Below are 7500 nucleotides of genomic sequence, written 5' to 3'. Positions count from 1 at the left end.
CCTGATTATACCATGATGGTGGGTGAGGGTGGCTACATTGATCACCGTCCATAGAGCACTCCTTTATACCATAATGGTAAGTGGGAGTGGCTACATCATTTATTACCCATTATACTGTGTTGGTCAGTAGGGGTGGCTACATCAATCATCACCCATAGAGCAATTCATTATACCATGATGATCAGTGAGAATGGCTACATCAATCATAACCCCATGGAGCACCTCAATATAACTCGATGGTGGGTGAGGTTTGCTACACTGATCACCACCTATAAAGAACCACATTATACCATGATGGTGGGTGAGGGTGGCTACACTGATCACCACCCACAGAGAACCTCATTATACCTTGATGGTGGGTGAGGGTGGCTACACTGATCACCACCCACAGAGGACCCCATTATACTGTACCTTGATGGTGGGTGAGGGTGGCTACACTGGTCACCACACACAGAGAACCCCATTATACCTTGATGGTGGGTGAGGGTGGTTACATTGCTCACCATCTATAGAGAACCCCATTATACCTTGTTGGTGGGTGAGGGTGGCTACACTGATCACCACCCACAGAGAACCTCATTATACCTCGATGGTGGGTGAGGGTGGCTACACTGATCACCACCTATAAAGAACCACATTATACCATGATGGTGGGTGAGGGTGGCTACACTGATCACCACCCACAGAGAACCTCATTATACCTTGATGGTGGGTGAGGGTGGCTACACTGATCACCACCCACAGAGAACCTCATTATACCTTGATGGTGGGTGAGGGTGGCTACACTGATCACCACCCACAGAGGACCCCATTATACTGTACCTTGATGGTGGGTGAGGGTGGCTACACTGGTCACCACACACAGAGAACCCCATTATACCTTGATGGTGGGTGAGGGTGGTTACATTGCTCACCATCTATAGAGAACCCCATTATACCTTGTTGGTGGGTGAGGGTGGCTACACTGATCACCACCCACAAAGAACCCCATTATACTGTACCTTGATGGTGGGTGAGGGTGGCTACACTGATTACCACCCACAGAGAACCCCATTATACCTTGATGGTGGGTGAGGGTGGCTACACTGATCACCACCCACAGAGAACCCCATTATACCTTGATGGTGGGTGAGGGTTGCTACACTGATCACCACCCATAGAGCACCTGATTATACCATGATGGTGGGTGAGGGTGGCTACATTGATCACCATCCATAGAGCACTCCTTTATACCATAATGGTAGGTGGGGGTGGCTACATAATTTATTACCCATTATACTGTGTTGGTCAGTAGGGGTGGCTACATCGATCATCACCCATAGAGCAATTCATTATACTATGATGATCAGTGAGGGTGACTACATTAATCATAACCCCATGGAGCACCTCAATATACCTCGATGGTGGGTGAGGTTTGCTACACTGATCACCACCTATAAAGAACCACATTATACCATGATGGTGGGTGAGGGTGGCTACATTGATCATCATCCATAGAGCACTTCATGATAATATGATGGTCAGTGAAGGTGGTACCACCCATAGAGAACCCCATTATACCTTGATGGTGGGTGAGGGTGGCTACACTGATCACCACCCACAGAGAACCCCATTATTCCTTGATGGTGGGTGAGAGTGGCTACACTGATCACCACCCACAGAGAACCCCATTATACTGTGCCTTGATGGTGGGTGAGGGTGACTACACTGATCACCACCCACAGAGAACCCCATTATACTGTGCCTTGATGGTGGGTGAGGGTGGCTACACTGATCACCACCCACAGAAAACCCCATTATACCTTGATGGTGGGTGAGGGTTGCTACACTGATCACCACCCATAGAGCACCTGATTATACCATGATGGTGGGTGAGGGTGGCTACATTGCTCACCATCTAAAAAGAACCCCATTATACCTTGATGGTGGGTGAGGGTGGCTACACTGTTCACCACCCACAGAGAACCCCATTACACCTTGATGGAGGGTGAGGGTGGCTACACTGATCACCACCCACAGAGAACCCCATTATACCTTGATGGTGGGTGAGGGTGGCTACACTGATCACCACCCACAGAGAACCCCATTATACCTTGATGGTGGGTGAGGGTGGCTACACTGATCACCACCCACAGAGAACCCCATTATACCTTGATGGTGGGTGAGGGTTGCTACACTGATCACCACCCATAGAGCACCTTATTATACCATGATGGTGGGTGAGGGTTGCTACACTGATCACCACCCACAGAGGACCCCATTATACTGTACCTTGATGGTGGGTGAGGGTGGCTACACTGGTCACCACACACAGAGAACCCCATTATACCTTGATGGTGGGTGAGGGTGGTTACATTGCTCACCATCTATAGAGAACCCCATTATACCTTGTTGGTGGGTGAGGGTGGCTACACTGATCACCACCCACAAAGAACCCCATTATACTGTACCTTGATGGTGGGTGAGGGTGGCTACACTGATTACCACCCACAGAGAACCCCATTATACCTTGATGGTGGGTGAGGGTGGCTACACTGATCACCACCCACAGAGAACCCCATTATACCTCGATGGTGGGTGAGGGTTGCTACACTGATCACCACCCATAGAGCACCTGATTATACCATGATGGTGGGTGAGGGTGGCTACATTGATCACCATCCATAGAGCACTCCTTTATACCATAATGGTAGGTGGGGGTGGCTACATAATTTATTACCCATTATACTGTGTTGGTCAGTAGGGGTGGCTACATCGATCATCACCCATAGAGCAATTCATTATACTATGATGATCAGTGAGGGTGACTACATCAATCATAACCCCATGGAGCACCTCAATATACCTCGATGGTGGGTGAGGTTTGCTACACTGATCATCATCCATAGAGAACCCCATTATACTGTGCCTTGATGGTGGGTGAGGGTGACTACACTGATCACCACCCACAGAGAACCCCATTATACTGTGCCTTGATGGTGGGTGAGGGTGGCTACACTGATCACCACCCACAGAGAACCCCATTATACCTTGATGGTGGGTGAGGGTTGCTACACTGATCACCACCCATAGAGCACCTGATTATACCATGATGGTGGGTGAGGGTGGCTACATTGCTCACCATCTATAAAGAACCCCATTATACCTTGATGGTGGATGAGGGTGGCTACACTGTTCACCACCCACAGAGAACCCCATTACACCTTGATGGAGGGTGAGGGTGGCTACACTGATCACCACCCACAGAGAACCCCATTATACCTTGATGGTGGGTGAGGGTTGCTACACTGATCACCACCCATAGAGCACCTGATTATACCATGATGGTGGGTGAGGGTTGCTACACTGATCACCACCCACAGAGAACCCCATTACACCTTGATGGAGGGTGAGGGGGATGCGTTAATCACCATCCATAGAGCATCTCATTATTATTGTTGGTCTAAGTGATTTGGGAAAGGGTGGCTACATTGATCATCACCTGATCTCTTCAGTGGTCCACCATAGAGCAACCCAGCATGATTGAGAAATGCTGCTACTGTTGTTTACTATCTTTTGTTTTTGACATCTCCAGGGACCTACTGTAGTTGCAAATGTCACACCTGGTCCCTGTGACCCAATTATTCGCTGCCATTGGTTACAAACAACGTTGTCACTTAAAAAGTCTCCGAAATTTTCAATCTCATTATTGCATGGCCGAAAAATTCTGCAACCGCTCCTTGTTAGCAAATGACAGCTACAGAGGCCTGCAAAAGCCATGCCAGGTCCCATAGCAAGCAACATTGGTAACAAATGCTCCAGTCATTCATGGTCTGAATCAGTGGCCTCCAAACTGCGGCCCAGGGGCCGAATGTGGCCTTTGCTTGCTTTTATCTGGCCCTTGGGGAAATATTTCATCCTCTAACACCAACAATGGCTCATCATGCCCCCCTTGATGCCGATGAAGGTGCACAATTGCGCCCATGACATAAACAATAGGGCATTGTTCCTCCCAATGACACCAGCGATGGGGCACAATTCAGCCCAATGACACCAACAATGGGGCATAGTTCCTCCCAATGACACCAATGATGGGGCACAATTCAGCCCAACGACATCAACAATGGGGCATAGTTCCTCCCAATGACACCAGCGATGGGGCACAATTCAACCCGATGACATCAAAAAAGGGGCATAGTTCCTCCCAATGACTCCAATGAAGCACACAATTCAGCCCAATGACATCAACAATGGGGCATAGTTCCTCCCAATGACACCAACGATGGGGAACAATTCAGCCCAATGACATCAACAATGGGGCATAGTTCCTCCCAATGACACCAGTGAAGCACACAATTCAGCCCAATGACATCAACAATGGGGCATAGTTCCTCCCAATGACACCAATGATGGGGAACAATTCAGCCCAATGACATGAACAATGGGGCATAGTTCCTCCCAATGACACCAACGAAGCACACAATTCCTCTCCCTAACAGCAAAGATGGGGCATTGTTTACTCCAACCAATGCCGGGACATTTTCTACTTCCAATGGTCATGGTCCGGACCCACCTAAAGTCTGAAAGACTGTAAACTGGCCCTTTGTGTAGAAGGTTTGGAGACCCCCTGGTCTGAATCATGGATTCTTAGTCTTCCCAATGGATGACTGAGACACCTCCCATGGGAGGCAGGTCCTCACCCAAAATTTGGGGATGATATTAGTAGGCCAATGACGTTGGACAGACTGAAATTTTATTGGAATGCTTCCATGACTAATGATGGAGGGGATTTATAAACATTTGACAAGCTAATCTCATAGATTGTGAAGTATTAATAATGGATTTGGGTTCAACTGGATCTCCTGATTCGGATCCATTTTCAGCGCTGAGAGATGGCGGAGCTTTGAACGTTTTTACTCTCTCTTTATAAATAAACTATCGATTTTGGAAATACAGGAGGATGGGAAATATCATGAGCAGTTCTGGGACAAAGTCATCTAGAGCCCAGGGCAAACATGCCAAACTGCCCCGGCCCCCGAAGATGTATGACCATTATGTGTCAGCAAAAATCCCCCCCAAAAAATTGAGCACTAATCTGCATGCTTACCTCCAAGCAAAAATTCCCCCTCCTCCCAGTACAAATTCACCCCCTGCTAAAATCCCCGCACCCAGTGAAAATCTTTCCCCCCATCCCCCCAGCACAAATTACCCCCCCCCCCGCCAAAAAAAAATAACTCCTCCTAGCATGAATCTTCTACCTCTTAATTTTCCCCTCTGAGTATACCCACATGAAGTAAAAATATATTTTAACCTCTTGGCGCCGGCGCCTCCCGGCCCTTTAAGAGTTTCAGAAGTCGGGAGGTGGGCGGGGTTTTAGGGGCATGTCACCGTCGTAGTCACATGATCGGAAAAGGTCCTGATCAAAAGGGGAGATCGGGACCTTTCCGGGAGCAGCGGAATATGTGCTGGGAGCGTGCAGGGCGCGCGCTCTCAGCACATATGTATTTTTTAATTGCCCGCAAATATGCGGCCGCTCGGCATCAAGGTCCAGACGCCGAGGGGCCGCATATACGTGCGTCAAGGGGTTAAATATACTTTTAAAATATTCTTCCCAAATATATTGACATATATTTGAAATACTATGATTTTGGCCGTATTCAATATATTTAAGAAGTAAATATATATATATATACATGTAGGTTGAAATGCTTTTTTTATATATTACAAAACATATGAAAAATATTTTTAAAAATACATTTAATCTAAATTTTTGGAATGCATTTACAAATATATGTAAAAATACATGTTAAAATAACTTTTTTTATATATTTTAAAAATCTGAAGAATATATATAAATATATATTATAAATATATATTTTCAAAAAAATATTTTTCATATATTTTGTAATGTATAAAAAACGCTTTTCAACACACAGTATATATATATATATATATATATATATATAAAATATATATATATATATATTTTTTTAATATATATTGAATATGACCAAAATTTTATATATTTTCAAAAAATATTTTTCATATATTCTGTAATATATAAAAAACGCTTTTCAACACACAGTATATATACATATATATATATATATATATATATATAATATATATATATATATATATATATATTTTTTTTTTTTTTAATATATATATTGAATATGGCCATAATTTTAGTATTTCAAATATATGTCAATATATTTGGGAAGAATAGTTTTAAAATATATTTAGAATATATTTTTCTTCCATGTGGGTACAGCCTCCCCCCCCCCCCACTCCAAATACCCCCACCCAGCAGCAAAAAATCCCCCCTATCACCTGTACTAGCACAAACCCCCTCCAGGCACTCCAGACAAAATTTTCTCCACCTAGCACAATTTCCTCCCCCTCCCCAACACAAATCCCCTTAAATCACCACTCCTAACACACCACCCCAATATTTCTCCTTCTGGAACAATTCATACCCCCTGCCGCCCCCCCAAATTCCCTCTTCCAAAACAAATCCTCTCCCTCTCAATCTCCTTGCAGCACCCCCCACCTCACATGATACCACAGTGCCCAGGGCAGCCGCCCCTCCTGCCCACCCCTTCTCCCTGCCCTGATCATGAGGAGATGTAAGATAGATCCATCAAAGATGTCAATTTATATATTAAAATTAATGATTTCTTTTAAAAAATAAATAGAAAACAATTATTTGTGTCTCATATCACAAGGAAAGGGATGCCAGGAGCTGCAGGAGTGTGGAGCCACAGGCGTCCTGGAAGTGTTGAGGGTGCACTGGAGTCCCAGGATGACACAAAACGTTTTGGGGAGACAAGATGGTCTGTGAACACTCTGCAACAGAGCATGCTGAGAGGACCCAGGAACTCATAAGGTGCTCAGGGGTCACAGGTGTAGCCTGATGAAGACCTTGGGGGGTCTGGGCACTTAAAGTTCAGGGGGCCCCTTATACACAGAGTTCGTTTACATTCTCAATGACATTCACACATTTTTAATGATTCGGTGTCATTCTGAGGTCATGTATGAACACACACAAGGAGTCATGGCGCTCTATTAGTGGTTCGCTTACACTATAGCAGTTCAGAATTCATTGTCATTGGAAGCACAGGGGTGCAGGGGCCACTGGAAGCACAGGAGTGCAGGGGCCACTGGAAGCACAGGAGTGCAGGGGCCACTGGAAGCACAGGAGTGCAGGGGCCACTGGAAGCACAGGGGTGCAGGGGCCACTAGAAGCACAGGAGTGCAGGGGCCACTGTAAGCACAGTAGTGCAGGGGCCACTGGAAGCACAGGAGTGGAGGGGTCACTGGAAGCACAGGAGTGCAGGGGCCACTGGAAGCACAGGAGTGCAGGGGCCACTGGAAGCACAGTGGTGCAGGGGCCAGTGGAAGCACAGTGGTGCAGGGGTCACTGGAAGCACAGGAGTGCAGGGGCCACTGGAAGCACAGGAGTGCAGGGGTCACTGGAAGCACAGGAGTGCAGGGGCCACTGGAAGCACAGGAGTGGAG

General features: G+C 46.3%; 1 protein-coding gene across 1 annotated transcript in view; it reads right to left on the bottom strand.

The window, feature by feature from the left end:
- The window catches only part of LOC149430877 (P2Y purinoceptor 1-like), a 29469-nt gene that overhangs the window by 2477 nt on the left and 19492 nt on the right, over positions 1–7500 (bottom strand). The gene's annotated exons all lie outside the window — the stretch shown is intronic.

The sequence above is a fragment of the Staurois parvus genome, unplaced genomic scaffold (genome assembly GCF_062004578.1).
Source record: "Staurois parvus isolate SC_StPar_1 unplaced genomic scaffold, SC_StPar_1.0 ptg002438l, whole genome shotgun sequence".
In the NCBI taxonomy this organism is placed as follows: Eukaryota; Metazoa; Chordata; class Amphibia; order Anura; family Ranidae; genus Staurois; species Staurois parvus.
This window is presented reverse-complemented; position numbering and strand designations above follow the sequence as displayed.